The sequence below is a fragment of the Neofelis nebulosa genome, chromosome 13 (assembly GCF_028018385.1).
Source record: "Neofelis nebulosa isolate mNeoNeb1 chromosome 13, mNeoNeb1.pri, whole genome shotgun sequence".
Taxonomy (NCBI): Eukaryota; Metazoa; Chordata; class Mammalia; order Carnivora; family Felidae; genus Neofelis; species Neofelis nebulosa.
In genome coordinates this window covers 52,914,956-52,936,701 of record NC_080794.1, presented here as the reverse complement: position 1 = coordinate 52,936,701, position 21,746 = coordinate 52,914,956, and the positions used below count along the sequence as shown (strand labels likewise).

At 42.2% G+C, this 21,746-nt stretch overlaps 1 long non-coding RNA gene across 1 annotated transcript; it reads left to right on the top strand.

The window, feature by feature from the left end:
• Positions 1-3,048: 3,048 nt before the first annotated feature.
• Positions 3,049-7,635, top strand: LOC131493017 (uncharacterized). The gene is made up of 2 exons (XR_009252397.1): positions 3,049-3,173; positions 5,651-7,635. It is a non-coding gene; the product is annotated as an uncharacterized LOC131493017 (long non-coding RNA).
• The last annotated feature ends 14,111 nt before the right edge of the window (positions 7,636-21,746 follow it).

Genomic DNA, 21,746 nt, shown 5'->3' with positions numbered 1-21,746 from the left:
CCCGGGTTGGAGTATGTGGCACTCCAGCCTGAGAAACACGTGCCAGCATAGGAGAAAGACAAAGCCCAGGGGAAAGCCATTGGATCAGGAGACCTTCTGAAAGCAGTCCCTGGTTTCATTTTATAGTTTTTTCGGTGTTTGGGATTTTTTTTTTCTTTTTTTGCAGTTGCTACAATATTATTGTTCAAGACATCTCTAGATAAGGATCACTTTTGAAATAGACATTATCAAAATTAACTTGTGACTATCATAGCAAAGAAAAATCACTAGCAAGTTGTATAGGAAAGGGGGGAATGTACACTTCTACAGTCATCTAAGGGGTTAGCAAATCTTTTCATCAACAGCATATTTGCTTTTCAGAGGCAATTTGAAAAGCTGCTAATTCAGCTCACAGTGACACCACACTTGCAGACTTTCTCTGCTGGGCTCTGTGGTTTCCTGCTGGTTTGTGTGGGAGCTCTATTTTCCTCTTTCCATAGAGCTTACGATATTTCTCACGTGCTCCCTCACTAACTAGTATCTCAGGTAATAAAAGTATCCAAAAACAAAGTACAGACTCCTGTGAGTGAGTGTCCTCTCCTAGAACAAACCTGCCTTCCCAGGCCAGGTCTCAACCAGAGAAAATAATAAACACAGGATGAAATCAACATGATTGCAAAAGATGGCCTGGACTCAGGAAAAACAGGGTGATTTGCCCAGAACAAATCATCAGAAGGAACCAAAAAACAGCTTGTTTTTCTCATGTGATAACCATATGCCACCTGCTTGGAATGTTTACCAGAAAACGGATTAAAGACCTTCCTACTTTCACAATAAAGCTCTGTGTTCACCCAGGATACATCTGGGCCTTTAGTCGCAGGGAAACAAAGCACAAGGCTTATTCAGTCTGACCAGGTGATTTGTGGAGGAGCCAGGAGTGTGCAATGTGCCCCAAGGTGGGCAGGATGCAGGCACCCTGCAGCTGTGGAGAAGGAGCGGGACATCCTTCTTAGGTGCCCAGGTGGGCAGCGGCCCCTTTGCCTCAGTCCCTCAGCCGTGATCAGGCAGGAAGTGCAGTCATAGCCAAGCCATTCTAAGCATAAAAACAGCATATGTACATGTGCTGTATTTAGGCCCCACAAGCTGAGATTGTCTGAAAGAAAGTCAGCTGTTGACCTGCGCCTGGACTCAGAACATGCAGGGTGGGGCTCTGCTTATCCCGCCCCCCCTCACCGCCCCCCCACCCCCCCCCCCCCCCGCCAGGATTTTAATAGAATGTTTTCTACAAACCCAGGAGTGGGAATTCCCACAGTTTCCTTTCCCAGGGAACCCAAAGGAAACAGAAAGCAAAGTTTCAGGCTTGGTAGACAGAACTATTGTCCAGGGGTCCCTGTGTGTGGACCACTCCTGTTACTGTGCTTGGGTCACACGTGTGACCAGGCTCCCTTGCATTGTTGCCAAATGCAGCGGCACTCCCTGCTGAGACGGGGCTTCTGTGTCACGTGTGTAGGCGCTTCTTCCTAGAATGAGCTTGTCAAATACCACCAGGCTCAAGGGCACACTGGTCCCTGCTGGGTGGTTTCCCAGAAAAGCCCCAGCCTTCAAGGAGATGACAGCAGCTTGGGGCAGGTTATAGTCGTGAAGGTGTTGAAAGTGGCTCGATTCTGGGTAGATTTTGAAGATAGAGACACCAGACTTGAGGACTGGATTGGGTTTGGGTTTGGGGTGGATAAAGAGACAACAGCGACATCAAGATTTTTGACCTGAGCAACTAGGAAGATGGAGTTGCCATCAATTGCTGGGACGGAGACCACTGAAGGAACAGGTTGGGTGAATGTCATAAGTTCCTTTGTGGTGTATGTTAGGTTTGGGGTGTCCCATCACGCATGCAAATGGCAGCTGAGTAATCAATTGCAGATACAGGCCTGGAGTTCAATAATATTTGCGTCCCAGGATCAGGCTGGAGTTACCAAGTCGGCAGTCTCCAGCTTTAACAGATGGTATTTGAAGCCATCAGACTGGAGTAGCTCAACAGGGGAATGAGGGCACAGAGAGGAAGAAAGGTCAGATGACCCAGCACCTACCAGGCTGGAGAAGGAGGAGGAGCTTGTAAGAGAGAAGAATCAGGAGAGATCATTATTAAAGCGAAACAGGGGACTATGCTGAAAATCAGGAGACTGTTGCTGAAAAGGCCACTCCCAATCCTTGGTCTTCCACTTCACACACTGTGTAAGCCTGAGCAAACTTCTCTAGGTCTTGGTTTCCTGAACTAGAGAGTATGATCATTTCCACTTTGCAAAGGCTTTTTGGTGATAATTAAGGAGTTAAAGAAGCCCAAAATGGGGTCATTTGTGCCGCTCCCCCACAACAGGAACTCAAGACTTAATTAGTTTCAATCTGTCCCAGGACTGTGGCCTTTTAATACCTGAAATGTCCTGATGGGCACTAGTGAGGTCATCTGCATGACAAAAACCCTGCTTTTCCTTCCCTCCCCCCAAAATGTAACAACACTTTTTTTCTTTTGCTGGTAATTTATTGTCCCTCCTTCCTATAAAAATCTTCCATTTTGTTACAACTCCTTGGAGCGTCTCTACTTCCCAGATAGGATGCTGCCCATTCATGAATTGCTTAACAAAGCCAAATCAACATCTTAAAATTTACCTGAAACTAATATAAGACAGTAAATTACCCTGAAATTAAAAAAAAAAAAAAATCTTGACATTTACTTGGTAAAAAAAAAAAAAAAAATTTAACACAGGTGACTCATGAAAAACTATCGGTAACAGTTTCGGCTCTCCAGAAGTACCTCTTATAATTCATAAGTGATCAATACTTGTAGGAAGAATGAGGTCTAGGGGGTCGGGCAGGCCGGCGCTGCCTTAAGAAAGCCCTGACTGATCGGGCTTCGGTTTGCTGGCCCCGTAGGCCGCTGGGCGCCCACAAAGGGGCCCCGCCACAGGTCTTGCTGTCCCGGCGGCCTCCGGATGCCATCAGAGGGGCGAGAGCGGGAAACAAACAAGGAGAAGCATAGGGTTCCTTCTTTCCGGTGGGCCCAGCACCATAGAGGGTCGCCCCCACCGCGTTCCTAGAGCGGCAGCTCGGCGCCGACTGACGGCGCGGCCCTCACTTCCGGCGGCGCGAGGGGCGCCCAGCGAGTGAGCGAGCCAGGGTGGCGGCCGGTGGCCCGCGGCACGGTGAGTGGGCCGGGGGCGCGAGGCCCGGTGCTCGGTGCTCGGAGGCCGCTCTGGCGTCAGCTGGCCGCCGCGGGGCGGCGCGGACCCGGGCCCCCGCTCCCGGAGCCACGGGGCGGGGGCGGGGGCGGAGGGAGCTGGGCGGGCCGGGCCTGCGAGGAGCGGCCGGCGGAGGCCTCGGGAGGGCGGAGGCCTGCGCGGGAGTCCCTGCGAGTCGGGCCGCATCCCCTACGCCGGCCATCGCCGTTTCGGGACTAACTAGTTTGAACAAACGCTTGGGTAGCACGGGGCTGTTAGGGGCGACCCGCAGAGACTGACTCATTTACACCTCTAACACCCTGATGATGTAGCAGCCTTATTGTCTTCCCAGTTCTATGCGAGAGAAAGCAAGGCCCGCTCCGGTACGCGTGTTCGCACGACTACAGTTCCCATCGCTCGGGTTTACCTTAATACCTCCACCCGCCGAGGAATTATGCTGAGCACCGGGGCGGAGCGCTGGACTTGGTGTTAGAAGTTGTGGCTGCAGTCGGGTCTTCCACTGAAGAGCATGAGCTCTGGGGCCTGGCTGCTAGGGGTTGGGAGCCTGGCCGAAGTATGCCTGCCTTTCCTTAGCTGTAAAATAGAGATCGTCGCGTGAAGCTGCTACGAGAATGAAATATCATAGCACAGTCTCTGGCATCACAGGCTACCTCTCAGCATGATTTTCTCATCTGTAGTGTTCTGGGTGGATTGCACAGTCTAAAAGTTTCCTACCAGATCTGACTTCTAGAGTATGAAAAATGATTTCTTTTTTCAATGTGTAAGTCCCATTATAGCTGTTGTTTGAACACAAGACCATGTGCCTAACAAATGTTTCCTTGTAATAGATATTCTGTAAGTAGATACATTCTGTAATAGATACTCCGTAAATATTCACTAAAGGAATGAGTGGTGCCCTCTCAGTAATTGATAGTGTGTGCAGTTTGCTCTTTCTGATACTTACCGTAATTACAACAGACGTAATTATTAAATATCCAAATAAGGCCCTCAGCACTACCAGGCCTAGAGTCTCAATTATACAGTATGAGATGAAGGAAAAGCAAGAACAGTGATGTAATTTGTATTCTCAGTTATTTCCTTCATAAGCTTGTATGCAGAGACCCAGAGTAATTATTCTGATTTTAAAGTCTACTTTCTGACAAAAGATGTGGAAAATAGTTCCAATAATTTTATTACCTTTGTAGCCCATCTTATCCCACATTGTCACCTATTTGGAGTTAGTGACTTACTTGTTTATGGCCATGATTTCAATAAATAGCTAAATAGATGAAATTCATTTATTTGAATTTTCCTAGCATTTGGGTATTTACAAAATTCTGTCCTATTTTTGCATGTAAACTTGCCGCCCTTCCTTTTCTTGTGCCCTGCTCACCCCGCTTTTTTCCTACTCCGTTTTATTCCACTGTCCACTAAAAGTTCTTCTGAAATTTTTTTTTTCCTCTCTCCAAAAACAGTTCCCTTGTTTCAAATTTTCAAAGAATTGTCCTCTTTCTTGGATCATTCGAATCTAGAAAAAATACTAAAGCGTCTCTTCATTTGTATTTTTCTCATCCAGTGTTATTGAATTGATTCACAAACTTGCCACTCCCTAGAGAGGAGCTCCTACTGTCAAAGCAATTTATGCTACAAAGTTAAAGCCAAGTAGTATTCACGCAGTGAAAGTAGAATGGCTAACCAAGTAAGGATAAACAAAAATATTTAATAAAGTAGTATGATTTGTCATTTCATTTTCATTTGGATGCCTTATGTAGTCACCAGTAAGAAAGTAGAATTTTAACATGGGAGTAAATACTAAAATGTAATGATAGTCTATTACCCAAATTTTGACTGTCTTTTGGAGTTATTTCTTCTGTTCCCATGAAGATATTATTTTGTCTCAGCCTTTTCATCCTTCAGAATTCTATATCCATTTGATAATGCCTAATAAAAACATATATTTCACATTATCACTTTTATTTTGGCATGTCTCAACAGACAAAAACTCCATGGGTAAATTGGGTCGAAATTTGGGGATATTTATTAAGTTGAAACCCTGGGAATTATTAGAATTATTTTTCAAGTATTTTTCCCCCAGAATTGTCTTTCATATGTATTGGATACACTAAAAAAAAAAAACTTTTTTTAATGTTTATTTGTGAGAGAGAAAGAGAGAGACAGAGTGTGAGGGGGTGAGGGGCAGAGACAGGGAGACACAGAGTCCAAAACCGGGTCCAGGCTCTGAGCTGTCAGCACAGAGCCCAACATGGGACTCGAACTCACGAACAGCGAGATCATGACCTGAGCCGAAGTCCAGCGCTTAACCAGCTGAGCCACCCAGGCACCCCTGTACTGGATACGTTGTTAATTTAAGCATGGATACAATTTTAGTGGGTTGAAGAGGTATTAAAGTTGAATAATTAACAAATGATCTAAGTTGGCTTTTATTTTTTTCTTCTACGCAGAAAATTCTGAGCTGAGGAGCTCTAGGAGGTGAAACTTCAGAAGAAGAGAGCAGAGTGTTAAGAGTACATCTGGCTCACCACCATGAGGTTAGGAAAACCTAAGGGAGGTATTTCTCGGAGCTCAAGCCAAGGAAAAGCTTATGAGAACCCACGCAAAACAGGCCGGCAGCGGCAAAAATGGGGAATGACTGTTCGATTTGACTCAAGCTTGAGTAGACTGAGAAGAAGGTTGGATGAGAAGCCCTATAAATGTACTGAATGTGAAAAGAGTTTCAGTCAGAGCTCAACTCTTTTTCAACACCAGAAGATTCACACCGGAAAGAAATCCCATAAATGTGCCGATTGCGGGAAAAGTTTCTTTCAGAGCTCTAACCTCATTCAGCATCGGCGGATCCATACTGGGGAAAAGCCCTATAAATGTGATGAGTGTGGAGAAAGGTTTAAACAGAGTTCAAATCTCATTCAACACCAGAGAATTCATACAGGAGAAAAACCCTATCAGTGTGATGAGTGTGGCCGATGTTTCAGCCAGAGTTCCCACCTTATTCAACATCAGAGAACCCACACAGGGGAGAAGCCCTACCAGTGCAGTGAATGTGGCAAATGCTTCAGCCAGAGCTCCCATCTTAGGCAGCACATGAAGGTGCACAAAGAAGAGAAACCTCGTAAAACCCGGGGCAAAAATATTAGGGCAAAAACTCACTTAGTGTCATCTTGGAAAGCTGGTACAGGTAGGAAGTCAGTGGCTGGTCTCCGCTAAGTAAAGGGCACTGCTTCAGCCTTCTTTTAAATACAAAAATAAAAGCTGTCCCTTTTAGAACTGGAGATATTTTGTAATAGAGCACTTAAATACTGTATCCTTTCCTAGCATGGAGACATTGGGAGTTTAATGACCTTGGGCTGAGAAAAACTACAAGTCCAGCTGGTCTCGTTTCTTTTTATGTAACTTGGAAGACAAAAACCCGAAACTATGTTTTGAGAGAATATAAGATCCTTGACCTCATGTGATAATTGCTTCCTGCATCGTTTTGACAAAAATAACTATGTTTTAATGGCACGTGTGGAAGTGCAGGTATTCTAGTGACTCCTCAGTTTTAGGACTTTCTGTGGAAGTAATTAAAAGGGAGAAGAAATTAATTCCGTTAGTGTGGAAGTTCTGCAGCCGATGAGGAGATTTTATGTTTGTAAAGTTTTGTAGTATATTAACCATTTGGTATGTAAGTATGACTCAAGACTCAACATATTAAAATGTACTCCTGTTCACTTAGCTTTTGTTTTTCCCTCCTGCTTATGGACACTTATTAATAAAAGGAATTGAATTTCCCTGTCTTTCACCCAGTGCTCAATAAGAGATCCTCTAGAAGCCAAAGTGAGAACTGAAGTAGACCACAAGTCTCCTATTCCCACTAGCACAGTTCTTTGAGATGGTGTTACACTGTGCCACTTGTTTCTGAGAAGTTGGGGTGGCTTCGTGTTCACCCGTCCCCATGCCTTTGTCTTTCGGCATTCGCTTACCCTCTGACAAACTGAGCCAGCCTGTTAGATCTACATGAATAAATAATTAAACCATATCCTACCAGCACATCTCAACTTGTTAATTAGAAATCTACAATTTACACGCTTCCCTGCTTTCCCCCTTGGAGAGTTTTAGGTAACACTGGTTATCTTAAACAAATGCTTGTCGACAGTGAAAGTCATTTGACTCCAGTGTCCGTGCATCTGTAGCTCAATGTGTAGATTTTGAAATGTAAGTTAACTTCCTCTGAGTCGATACGAATTATTTATGAAGTTGGGCAAACCCGTTTCTTAACTTTCGTCAGGACAGTGCCAAGTGTCAGACATTCTGATCAGCCTTCAGCTCAGGTTTTAATTTCTATTGAAAGCTAACATTCTTCTGATTTTTTTGTATCTTTTGTAATCATACCAGTTCCTGCTGTATTAATGACATCCATAAAAATAAAGAAAATGAAATATTTTGCATACGACCACCTTCTGTTTATTTTGCTCCTGGGAAATTGTTTCAGTGATTTAGGCAACATGTAGAAATCAGAGCTTTTGGAAGAATCCCTGTTTTGCCTGTTTCTTATTTCCTCAAGCTTGAACTTGGCTTCCCTCCTGGCCTTGCATTTGAGTGCAAGTCATAGAAGATGCCTTATTGACAACAGTTTCGTTCAACAGAATATCCACAGAGTGTTTGGTGAGTACCAGGTGATTGTAGTTATCTTCTACAAAAGACTCGATCCCTGATCATTTGCTTAGCAAGTGTCCCCTGAATCACAGCCAAGTCACTTTGTAGTAGGGGCATGGCTCTGGGGCCATTCTGAGGAGTGTTATTTATAGCAGTTTTGTGTCTGGAGTAACTTCTGTCTGGGACCAACACCACTTTCTTTAATGAATTTGCCAATTTTGACAGCAACCTGCAATAGAAAGACCTCTGTATATTGTTAGATTTCATAGTTTATATTTTTACCCTGAAGAGACTTCCATATTCTGTAGAAAAGTAAAGCAAATCCTCTTCAGACTTTTGTGTATTCCCAGTTTGTGGTATGCATGTCTTCTCAGAGCCCTAAAACTGGAAGCAAATAGGTCAATAACATGGTGGCCTTTCGTAGGACCTAACGTACAGGCGGCAGCCTTCATCTGCTTTTGTGACATCTTACCAGAGAAGTATCACAGCTGCTTTAAATTGATTAAAGGATATGTTCCCCTGCTAGAAATTGAGTTACGGGAGAATGTAAATCTGACAGGCACTGCCTCTTTAAACACCGTCTCATGTGAAAATATGCTGCCCCTCAATATTCTGCTGAATCTCTACCTTCACTCACATTTACTAAACCGAATCCTTTTATCCTCCTGGCAGGTTCTTTTCTTATACAGTCTCTGGATGTTGTATTGGAGAAGAGGGGGGAAAAAAAGCTCCAAGGTGTTTTTTTAAAGTATTGTTGAAATTTCATTCGCCCTACACTAGTGAGTAAGCGGTGTTGTTCAGTGTCTTTGCCTTCCACATTCGTTTATTCAGTCATTTCATAACTATGGTAGAAATAAAGCCAATCAGGACACCCTTAGTTTAAAGGAAGTTTGGTTAAATGAGTAGTTGGGTAGAGGAACTGGGAAACTAAACTAGGAGTGCAAGCACAGGGTGCTGTTTGAGCATAAGGGCAGTTCCTCTGGCCCAGTGGTTCTCAGTTTCAAGGTGCATCAGAGTCACTTGGAGGGCTTGTTAAAACATTCCTCAGTCTGTTCTCAGAATTGCTTATCCAGTAGGTCTGGGTTGTAGCCAGATAATTTACATTTCTAACAGACTACCAGGTGATGCTGATATACTAGTCTAGGACACTTTTTTTTTAATGTTTACAATTATTTTATTTTTGAGAGAGAATGAGCCGGGGAGGTGCAGAGAGGGGGACACAGAATCTGAAGCAGGCTCCACGCTGTCAGCACAGATGGGGGGCTCGAACCTATGAACCATGAGATCATGACCTGAGCCGAAGTCCTACAGACACTCAACCGACTGAGCCACCCAGGCACCCCAGTCTAGGACACACTTTGAGAACTACTATAACCCATTACTGGAGGGTAGTGATGTGCTCACATAAAATCCTAAGATACGTAGTACTATTCATTGATAAGGATGGGCAGGATTTAATGATGAAGATGGCCCTGGGGTCTACCTACTTAGGTTTACATCTTAGTTACCTAGCAACTGGGCAGTTTGAATAATTGCCCTTGCCTAAATTGGAGAAGATGCCTATGGTTGACTTGTGGATGGAATTAAATGAACAAATGCAGGCAGAGAGCTTAGCATGGTGCCTGGGACATTGTTTAGAATTTACTGATTAGCTTATTAGACTGCCAGAGACAGAGAAGCTATTCTATCAATCTGAAATTGTCAGTGGCAAAAGTATTACTCCCATAAATTTAAAGGTGAGTTCTCTTTTACTTTGATTGAGGCAAGACCCTGGGAGAGAAAGAGATGCCTAAAAAGGGCAAGGACCATCTAAATTTCTAAGAGAAATTTTAGAATCCATTAATTTTTTGACAAGTAATGGGAGTACCTGTTCAAAATAGAAGTGCATGGCCACAAACACAATGATTATACTCCATATCGGGGAAGGAGAAGCTTTCATTTTGTTGAGGAAACAAAAATTTGTTGAGTACTGGCCATGTATAAAAGTAGGTACTGGCCATGTATAAAAGACTGGGAGTAAAGGGAGGTTACGTTTTTTTTTTTTAAGTAATTTGAAAACAGGTGATGAATATACAGTGTGATGCTATTCAAGTTGGGAGAATTTACATCTAGTACAAGAAGGAAGGAAACAATCATGAAAGGAATGACATTTATATTAGGGAATGGAACCGAAAAGGCTGTGGAGGCCAGGCAGCTAATGTAATGAGTGAAGCCAAAGACATGTGTCCTGTAAATGGGTGCCTGTCCCCTCCAAAAGATAACCCGACTCAGGTTCAACCCCTTGTTGCCATATAGAGATTCAGGCCCAGACTTACCAGCTCTTGACTTTCCAAGAGAAATCCATATTTTAAAAGTCACAACCCTTCTTGTCAGTTTGCCACACTTGGACTAAAATTTTAAGAATATGAAGCCTCTGTGTGTATGGAGAGCACGGGGGGGAAAGTCCCAGCTGCATGATGGTATCAAAGCTGCAAAACACAGAAGAATGCCCAGCGAACAGCGAGCGGCTGCTTTATTAACAGTCCAGTTTTATCCAAGAGATGTGGGAGATAAGGCTGGGGCCTCCAGAAGAACCTTAAATATTACTTTAAGAGTGAAACAGTTTGAGACGAAATGCACAAAGGTTTTTAGAGTGTAGGTTGGAAGGTGATGAACCCACGAAGGAGAACAACCCCGTTGGTGAGAAGAAAAACTCCCCTGGAAGAGACCCAATTGATTAATTGGATCCACAGGGCTTCCCTTCCTGCCTCAGGCCTCAAATCTTCTCTCCTTCCATTCCCTGCCCCACACTGACAGCAACTCCAAACTGCTCTGTAGCTTTGCTTATCCTGCAAATATCCTGCAGTACCTACTCTGAGAGGTAGACCACCCAGGATGTCAGCCTTGGACCTTCTTTAGATGCTCTTCCTTTAAACTGAATTGTAGTGATCCATGTTTCAATCTCTCTCATTCTTCCTCTCTCCTACTAGACTGTGAGCTCCTGGCTTACAGTAGTCAATCAAGTCAAAGTTTTAGTGAAGAATGGTAAGAGGGAAGTACAGAAAGAAGGTTAGAGGAAGAGGTAAGAAGTTAGTTCTGGAAAGTTGCTAGCCTACTTGTCAGCTATCATACCTACCTAGCTGAAGAGTCCCCCATAGAACTTTTCTTCCCCTATCTGCCATCCTTATCCCTCTTCTTCAAACTTTCTATCCTCTTGGAGGTCCTGGCTCATTGTGTAGTTCATTCTTTAGCCTGGCACAAAGTACACACTTATATTTGTTGAATGAATGAATGAATGAATGTGTATAAAATGGCATCAACCTTTAAGGAAAAAGATTCTCATGGTCTTAAGGGACCTGAAAGGCCACTTACTTCACCTTCCCCTAATTGGACGATTATTTTTTAATGACCCAAATTCTTCTTTTATGCTCTTTGGAGTTATAAAATACATATACATAGAGTCTATATCATTTTATGAAACCACCATTTCCAACTTTTAAATGACCCAACACTCTGCGTTTTTCACCTTAAAGCCAGATCTGGAGCATTTTAAGGACTTTGCAGACTTTAACACACACACACACACACACACACACACACATAGACACACACACACATACACAAACACACACTTAATATTGGTTTTGTGACCAAGAAATACCAGATCTCCAAAATTGGAAAGTCTGACGTTTTTGGAAGAGTTTTAAGTCTGTAATTTGGACAGAATGTTATCTAGATGATTTGAAAGGTAGAGACTTGGATCAAGTAGACCATTTGCTGGCACTGAGAGTCAAGAGGACTCTTAGAGTAGTCCACGCAGGAAGAAATTAAAGAGGGGATCTGGAGTGGGGAAGTCTTGGAAGGAGATACCGTGGTGATAGAATGGACAGGCCTGAGACACAACAGATTTGAGGTGCAAGCAAGAGAGGAAACATCACAGTGGTTTCCAGTCCAAATGACTAGGAGGTTTGGGGAGAAGACGATGAATTTGTTTTAAGAGATACTGATTTTGAGATGTTTATGGTAGTATCTGGGTAAACAACTGTAATAGAAAATTGAATATCTGTGTCTAAGCATGGAAGATATTGAGGAATGAAATTCATCTTTGCACCACCCTGTGCTAGATACTTTACATACATCAGATTCTGTATTAATCTGCTTGGGTTGCCATAACAATACCACAGGCTGGGTGTCTTAAATAACAGGCATTGTCTTCTTATTTTAGAGGCTGGAAGCCCATGATCAAGGTCCTGGCAGGGTTGTTTTCTGTTTTCTCTTCCTTGCTTCCTGGCAGCCATCTTCTCACTGTGTTCTCTCGTGGCCTCTCCTCTGTGCATGCAGGGGAGGGGGTGAGAGAGGGAAGAGAGCTCCCTGGGTCTCTTCTTATAAGGACACTAGTCCTGTTGGATTAGGGCCTCACACTCATGACCTCATTTAACTTTAATTCCCTCCTTAAAAGCCCTATCTACTAATACATTCACATTGGGGGTTAAGGCTTCAACATATGAATTTTGGGAGGACACAATTCAGCTCGCAAGGGATACTATTCCCATTGTCTAGATAAAGGAACAGACTCTGAGAGTTCAAGTAACTTATTCAACATCAAACCGGACCAAAAGGTCCATGGCCTTTTGGATGTCTTTTAAACATCTCGTTATCCCATCCTAGATCATGTGAAATGGATACACCTTTATGGCTATCAAAAATAAAAGTAACAGTCCCAACCTCCTTGACCTCAAAGAGAGAGGAGACTTGCCAGAATAGAGTATAACAGGAATGACTGTTGACTCTATACACAGCCTCCAGCTCTTCTGGTTCTCTGGCTGGATCTACCTTAGTTGCATAGACACCCATAAGTATGGATTTATTTGCCCTTTGAAAACCAAACAGATCCAAAACTAGGTTCTGTTTTACCTTGGTTCTGTGGACCTTTTGGCTGTTCAACTCTGCTACTCCAAGGACAATTTTACAAGTCTTGTCTATGGTTTTTCTTGCAGACTTTGATAAAAAGTGAATGGTAGTTTGGGGAGAGGCAAAGGGCTGCACTCTGATGGCTCACAAGTATGGAGAGCATGGTGAAGTCTCCTGTAGGAAAGCCTTTCAGTGGGACCAAAGGTCTAATCAGCTTTGGTGTCGACTATGGTCTCCTTCTTGGCAGTAGACACAGCATTCACCCTGGAAGTGAGCATGAAACAAAATGCTGCTGCTGCCCTCTATTGGCTGGGCCTCCTCACAAGCCAACAGGAGACCAGCCAGCAAAAGGACAGGATTACACATATCAATCCTCTTTCCTCATTTCATTCATTAAACACTCCCTTGTTTTCTTTGATGTTGAAAGTTATATAGCATATTAATGCAGGTTAAAGACTGTATTCCATGGAAAGTGTTCCAGAAAAAAAGGGGGCAAGGCTGAGTATTATTTATAATAGCTATGATATGGAAGCAACCAAAGTATTCATTCATGGGCTTATTTTTCATGATGTCCTCATGGATTTTGTTTGAGCTGGAGATGGACCCTATGTCATTTTCAGGGGTCTGCTTGCCTCACTTCGTACAGAAACATGTTTAGTAAGTGCTCTTGAGGAGATTTTCACCACTGAAGAAAACCAACAAATTAAATCCCTAGACTCAGAAATATGTCCACCCAATGAAGGCACCATGTGGGCAAAGGAAACAGAAGATACTCCGTCACAAAAGTCTTCACTGTTCTAAGACACTGGGATTCTTTTTTTTTCCTAATGTTTATTTATTTTTGAGAGAGAGAGAGAGAGGCAGAATCCATAGCAGGCTCCAGGCTCCCAGCTGTCAGCACACACCCTGACGCAGGGCTTGAACTCATGAACTGTGAGATCATGACTGAGCCAAAGTCAGATGCTTAACCGAATGGGTCACCCAGGAGCCCCTAGGACACTGGGATTCTTGTACTTCCTTGAACTGTCACTGCATGGGAGCAAAGGAGACATAATGGAAACCAGACTGTAGCTGATCCACATTCAATTTGTATTTTCCTTTGAAAATACCATACTCAAAATGTTGAAAACTTGAGGCCACTCTTTGCAGTCATCTGGGATTCAGTAAAGTGTCCTTGGGAATACAAACATAATTTTTAAGATTAAGCACATTTCAGTCAAATTACCTGACTGTCATTCCATTTCTTCAGTAACTTGGATATTAAATTACTTCTAAGGCACAGAGGGATAAGTAGGTACCTTTCTTGTCCTGGCAGAAGAGGAAAAGAAATCACCTGAAGTGATTGCTAACCAAACCATAGCTGTTTTCTCTGCTCCCCTCTTCTTTGCTTTCCTTGAAAGATCTGCCTGTGCTTGTTTTCCCCTTTCCTTACCTGGCATTCTCCCTTCAGTCACCATGCTTCCATCCACCCCCTGCTCAGAAAAACTCTTCTCAAGGAATTTGTGCAGCACGGGCCACTGACAGGAAGGTTCAAAGGCAAGGCTAGACCCCATGGAGAATTGAATGCAGTTGTAGAGACTGATGCCAGAGCTTTAGAGCTGGAAGAACAGTTTGCTTTCCAGAGTTTGGACTTTTGAGCATGTACATGCATTATATTTACAATTAAAATATAAATGTAAAGCCAATTACATTTCTGTAGCAAGACTAGGACAGTCTGGGGAAACAGGAAATCGGGGGGGGGGGGGGGTGGTGTCCCAGAGCAATGCCTTTGTCACCTTTGCCTGGTGGGCAAGAAGTCCTAAGGAGCATTGCATTTCATAAACATACCATCTCATCTAGTACTCATTCCTCCAATCCTTCTCCCTGTGCTTTTCTTTCCCCAACTTCTAAAGGGCTGAATTCTATCAGAGTCCATGTATGGGAACTTATTTGTGTTCAGCGGTTGGGTACACCTGGGGTGGGTATGGAGGGAAAGGGGGTGTTGAATATAAGGGGCAGTATGGTATAAGAGAAATTATGTCTGAATTGGAGTGATTAGTCCTGAGTTCCAGATCCTGTTCGGTTGTGGAATATTCACATGCCCTTAGGCAATTCATTTTTCCTCTCGGACCCTAAGTTTTCCCATCCATCAAATGAAGTCAAGTCTGACAAGTAAATCGGTTGTCTCAGTTATGACTCTATAGCTGCAGGCTGCCAAAGCCAACTTTGGCTAACCACAACAAAACAAAGAGATGTAAGGAAAGATGGCTAAAGAAAGAATTGAACCACTAGGTCGTAGGAAGGATGGTCAGCCAGGGCAACCCCAGGGATCTCAGGGTCACAGGTGGATCTTTAAGAGGCTGCCATCGGAAGTTCTCAGCTCGAGCCACAATCTGCCTGCTAACTGTGATGACAGTGCTCGTTCCCATCTTTAATGGATGTGTTTTGCAAGGGGAAGGAGGAACGCCATTTATAATGAAGGGATGGGGGTGGGGAGGGTAATTGAGAAGAGAGAAGAGACAGAAAAGACACAAGAAAAGAAAAAAAATAAAAGAATAGGACTTATATTCTTAAAACTTATAAATTAGCTCTGAAAACAATTTCTAAATTTCCAAATGAATAATCTAACAATAGTTTAGGTAATGGAAACATTGCAGTGAGCACATACTTTCTGATGTGACTACTTTAAAAGAAAAAATAATTCATCTCTCTGTATATGTTTTCATATTATGTTTGTATCCATTCTCACAGAAAAATGCTACTAAATGTTCACATTTATCACATCAAGTCTTCTGAGGACTTCCAATAAGTAATATCTATGCAGAAGTAATAAGAGCAAATTTATTTAAATTTGTTTTTAACCTCACACTTAAATTGAGAAAAGTTCATAGTCAGTTTTCCCTTAAACTTCTTAAGCTAACTCAAACACTAGTTTTAACTTTACTCTTTGTGGCAGAATTATTAAAGATATACTTTGTAACTTGCCCTTCAGACTGCATATTACTATTCTGAACACATTATTTGTTCTTTCCTGTTTATTTAGATAAAAAATACATATTTGTATATTCTTACATATAAATACATGTATACACATAAAACCATTTTACTAATATATAATTAGGAGAAAAATTCCTTATATTAATATTCTGAGGCTTATTAAAATAAAAAAATTTGTTTTCATCCGATTACACTCCTCTGTTTTGAGATCACGACTACTCTTTTATCACATAATATGAACTCTTCAATATTTTATTAACTCATGGCCTTACACTGGATTAACTAGTTCTTTTTTCTAAAATTATTTATTTATTTTGAGAGAGAGAGAGAGAGCAGGAGGGGCAGAGAGAGAGAATCCCAAGCAGGCTCCACACTGTCAACATGGCGCCCAATTCAGGGCTCACCCTCACAAATCATGAGATCATGACCTGAGCCAAGATCAAGAGTTGGATGCTTAACTGACTGAGCCACCCAGGTGCCCCCTGGCTTAACTTGTTCTAATTCATCCTAAGTTTTATTCTGGGTTTTCATCCTCCCTACTGGGAACACCTCCCCCTGACTTCTTGAAAGCATCCTCACCTCATGTTATCGGTAAGTCCAGACCCACTGTGATTTTTTTCTGAGCCATAGAATCCGTTTTCCTCCAAGGGATCTTGGTTCCTTTTACTGGGAAATAATAACAGAGATAAAATCTGGTTACTGTGGTACATGAGTCACGAAAATGGGAAAGGTACGCCTTTAAAGGATGTGTGCTCTTTCGACTTAAAAAGTTATGTAGCCACAGCCTGCTCAATATATATTAAGTTTTATGGGCCACTATGGCTTTCCACTACATAGACACCAGGCTGCTGCTTGCCTTTGATGCAACTCTAAATGTGTAGTCAGCGCTCCACTTCGTATCTTAATCAGAGTTCACTGGGCCATAGAACCAACTTAGGAGCTCTCTGCGTAGAAGAAAAGTCAACTGTGAGACAAGGTCCTGCATAGGAATGGGGATGTGTGCAAAACAAAGACCTGCACTGGCTACAGCAGGCACTAGGAGGGGGAAGGAACCACCTTGGGTTGGGAAGGGCAGGGAAGGATTTGCTAGCGTAGTGAGAGAAGGATGGGGGAGGAGAAGGCTTGTCCATGTGGAAACGTGGGCAAAGTCAGAGAGGTAAAGAAGTATGGAATATTCATGGGGCGCCTGGGTGGCGCAGTCGGTTAAGCGTCCGACTTCAGCCAGGTCACGATCTCGCAGTCTGTGAGTTCGAGCCCCGCGTCAGGCTCTGGGCTGATGGCTCGGAGCCTGGAGCCTGTTTCCAATTCTGTGTCTCCCTCTCTCTCTGCCCCTCCCCCGTTCATGCTCTGTCTCTCTCTGTCCCAAAAATAAATAAATAAATAAATAAATAAATAAAAAAAAAAAAAGAAGTATGGAATATTCAGGGGGTGTGCATAGCCCAGCGTGGCTTCTGCTTAGAGCCTATGCTGCGGGGGTAGAGGAGATGAGGTTAGGAAGGGCACAGATCATGGAGAGACTTGAATGCCCAGCTAAGAAGTGTGGCCTGATATCCTGAAGGCATACCCCTGTACCATTAGAGGGGTATAAAAATAGGGACAAAGCAGAACCAGATTTGCATTTTGATGGATGTTTTCTACATTCTTGTAGAAGAATGGCTTGAGGATGTATCCTGTTGTATGTTTCAGATTCTTTTCTCTCTCCTTATCCACTTTCTGATGCTGAGGGTATGTTATTCCAAATGATACCACTTGACAATCATAAGTTCTTTTATTCCCTTTCTGAGATTGAAGAGAAATTGACCAGATGCCTGTCCTTTCTAGAGCTGGCCTTTTAAACTTTCAAAGCCCCATAGTCAAGGCAAAGCTTATGTAACAGATTGAAGTACTCTCTTACCTTCTAGCAATATTTATGATCTTGCTAATTAGTTAATTAGCCCCTCACCTGGTTCCAGAGGAGATTTGTGGTAGTTTTCTAAAATATGCATGATCATCAACAACGGTCAGGATGGTTGTGCTGTCTAGCAGCCTCTAGTGGTTTTCTATTCCCTCCCGCTGAAATCTGTGATGATAAAAACCCACAGTCTCACTAAAACTTGAGAATGATAGACAACCTATTAGCAGATAAGGCTGGATTAAGGAAATGATAGCATAGGCTTCCTTTGGTGAAGAGCTCAGGCTTTGATTGGTGAAACAAAGACCACCTAAAAGGGCAGGAAGACACAGGTCCTAGATGTGTTTCTTAGAGCTGGTGTAACAAAGTAGGTGACTTTCAACAACAGAACAAGGATTCTTTCACATTTCTGGAGGCTAGATGTCTGAAATTAAGAGGTAGACAGGGCCATGGTCTCGCTCTGAGGGCTCCATTCCTTTCTTTTAGTTTCCAGTGTTGCTAGCAATCCTTGGTGCTCCTTGGTATCACCCCAAACTCTGCCTCCACCTTCGTGTGGCTTTCTCCCTTTTTTGTTTGTGTCTGTGTCTCTTCTCTTCTGCTTGTAAAGATACCAGTCATAATGGATTAAGGAACCACTTTGCTTCAGCATGACCTCATTGTAACTAATTATATACCCACAGTGACTCTGTTTCCAAATAAGGTCACATTCTGGTGTTCCAAGAAGGACATGAATTTTGGAAGGACACTAAACACGTACAGGTTCTATCTCTCAACCTGCTCCTTGACTCAAGATCAGTGAGAAAACAAGGTGCCATAAATTTAGTGGCTTAAAACAACACAGTTCTGTTGATCAGAAGTCTGGGTGGGCTTGACTATGTTCTTTGCATAAGGTCTCACAAAACCAAAATCAGAGTGTCATCCAGTCTATGTTATTATCTGGAGACTCCGGACTAGCATCTGCCCTGAGTCATTCAGGTTGTTGGCAAATAGTGCAGAATAATGGAAAGGAAATACTGTCCTGGAATTAAAAAGGAAAAATGAACTTACTCTGGCTTCAGACACCACCAAAAGCAGAGCCTGAGCAAGGATATGTATACAGGTAATTAACGGGGGAAATCTCAGAGAGTGGAAGGCAGACCCTTGGGAGAGTTGCTATAGAATGAATGGTTGTGTCCCCCCAAATTCATATGCTGAAGCCTAATTCCCCACATGATGTATCTAACCTACTAGGAGAGATTTAACAAAGGATCCCAGAATCACCTATGGCTAGAAGTGGTCCCTGAAAACTTGCCCCAGAGCCTTTAAGCTCCCTGGAGGTATCCACTGGGAGACCCACCTCTGTGAGATAATAAAGCCATTAGAGACAAGCAGGTAATGGCCAGACCCCAGGATCCCTGCAGATATGACCAGGGCTCAGCCTCTGCCTTACTCCAAACTCAAGTAAGAGTTTTCACCCTTACTCTAAACTTTCTGGGAGTAATTAATACTTGAGAGAAACATCAATAGACTGGTGAGCCAGAGTTCCAGGAGGTGGCCCTCCAGGGTCTCTTCATAATGGGCTGAGAAAGCACAGGCTTCTTTCCCTGACTGCTGAATTTATTTCTGCTATTCCTTGCTGTTATTTCCTTCTTTTCTTGCTGGCTTCTGCTGAGTGCCGTGCTATGGGAAACACCAGGTACAGAGGATGATGTATGATGAGTCAGACTAGGAAAGGTGGGGTCCTCTTTGGGAAATCCCATACTATTCCCACGTATTTTAAATATTGATAACTAATTTGCAAAATACATTTCCTACCTATTATCTTTAATCCCCACAATGGCCTCAAAAAGAATACATCATCATCAACAAGTTACTAGTATGGAGGTCGAGTCTGGGATACAAATCTTTACACGTAGATTCTTATATACTAGGACTTTAAGTTCTGTGGAATGGATCTCCCAAGTGTGATTCCTGGATCAAAGGGTATGCATGCTCTAAATGTCACTAGATACTGCCAAGTTCTGTTCCATGAAAGTTGTAGTGATTCACACAACCACAGCAGAGGAATGGAGCCTTTTCCCAGTGCCCTTAGCTTGCGTTAACTGTTGTAATTCTTTTTAGCGTTGGCCAATATGATGGATAAAATGTTGAATCACTATTAACTATTATTTTACTTTGCATTTTCTTGATTGTTAGTATATTTGACATGCACATTTCCTCTTCTGAGAATTGTCCTTTATATTGTGTGTTAATTTTTCTATTGAATTGTTTGCCTTTCTCTTAGGAATGATTGGTATATTAAGGATACTAACCTTTATCTGTCAGGTATGATGTAAATATTTTCTTCCAATCTATCATTTTGTACTTGATTTGTTTATATATAAACATATTTTTCTATATAGAATATTAATAATCTTTTATGTCGTTGAATATGAAGCTTTTAGTTTAGTTATTTTCTAATAATTAATTTTATGGCTTCAGTTAATAATGAACTATATGGCACAGTCATACGATGGGATATTGTGCAGCTGTTTATTAAAGGAAATCACACTGCTCTCAAACCTAAAAAAAATGCACTTCAAAATTCTTGCCTGGACAAAGGACAAACCACATGTGGTATTGACCTTTGTCACTTTTTAGATAAACCCATCAACAAATAATATCATATCAAGATTTTGGAGGGGATATCCAGACAACCAGCTTTGAGCATGGATAATTCCATTAAAAAACACAACATAGCCCAGTCATTGGATAAGGGGAAAACAGTGGCCACCTTCACTAGTAGAAAAATTTAGCTAGAGTTCCATTTGCTCAGAGGCAGGAAAAATAAACCTGTAGGTCAGGGAAGGCTATGTACAATGTGTCCTTAATGGGTATATTTACATTCATGCCTCTAGACCATGACCTGAACTTTCCTGGACATACTGGAAGAGAGGTTTATCATAATCTGGAAGACCCAGCAAAGGTGGTTGTTGAAAGGACAGTCTGATATTACTATAATTATCTTTAACTTCTGAGTTCCACAGGAGTGAAGCTCATATAAAGACCTTAATAGTTCAGAAAAACTGGGACCCTATCATTTGCAATAAATAGTAAATTCAAGAAATTCTCTCATTTGTCTTTTAGAAAATATTTTTGGATAATTTTGTATAGTCGACAGTCTTTCCCCAAATAACCTCTACCTTTGGCTGACACATAAGCTTTCCCTTAAAAACTTTGCATCCTTTTTAAACCAATTCAGTCAACAGATATTTAGAATCAGTTTTAGAAGAATAAATCAGTGAAGTATATAAGGAGATCATCGACATTTTGTATCAAGATAGGTCAATATGGACAGCTTTTTAAATATCCTGATCTAAAAGTCAGGAGATATAAGATAGAGCCTCAATAATACATTATGGAGTCATCCCTGTCTAAATGCATTGTAACTTTCCCCCAAGTGAAGCAGATAAGATTAAAAAAAATTTTTAATCTTTATTTATTTTTGAGAGAAAAAGAGAGACATGGTGTGAGAGGGGAAGGACAGAGAGAGAGGGAGACACAGACTCTAAAGTAGGCTCCAGGCTCTGAGCCGTTGGACTCAAACTCAGGAAATGTGAGATCATGACCCAAGCTGAAGTCAGACGCTTAACCAACTGAGCCACCCAGGCGCCCCTGAAGCAGGTAGATATTGACTGTCTTTATCTACTGGGATAGTAAAGAATGCTGAGCACAAGTCTGTTACACAAGAATTTATCCTCAGGTAGGACTAAGGAAACTATGAAGTTTGGATGAGGCTATATAAAAAAACAAAGTATACTATTATATTAATTACACACAAATATTGAACTGAGCCACAATCTCGTCTATTTAGCCCTTATATATAAAACAGAAGTATTACAAGGACCAGTGAAAGGGATGATTAATTTTGCTTTTAAATAATGTGGGACACTGACTCTTCCCATTACCTTTTTGCTTATATAGCTGCACATATTATCATTAATAGTTCTTTAATTCTTAGATGATGGAGGGTCTTTTAATTCAATCTCTGTTTCAGGGACCAGTTGTGGGGTTTTTTTGGTTTTTGGTTTTTGGTTTTTTTATATCTCAAGGGCCATACATTTGTTGTTGGCCCTAAGCTTGTCAATTTTTCGAAGTGCATTTGAAAATGTTTGGCCAAATATTGGAGAACC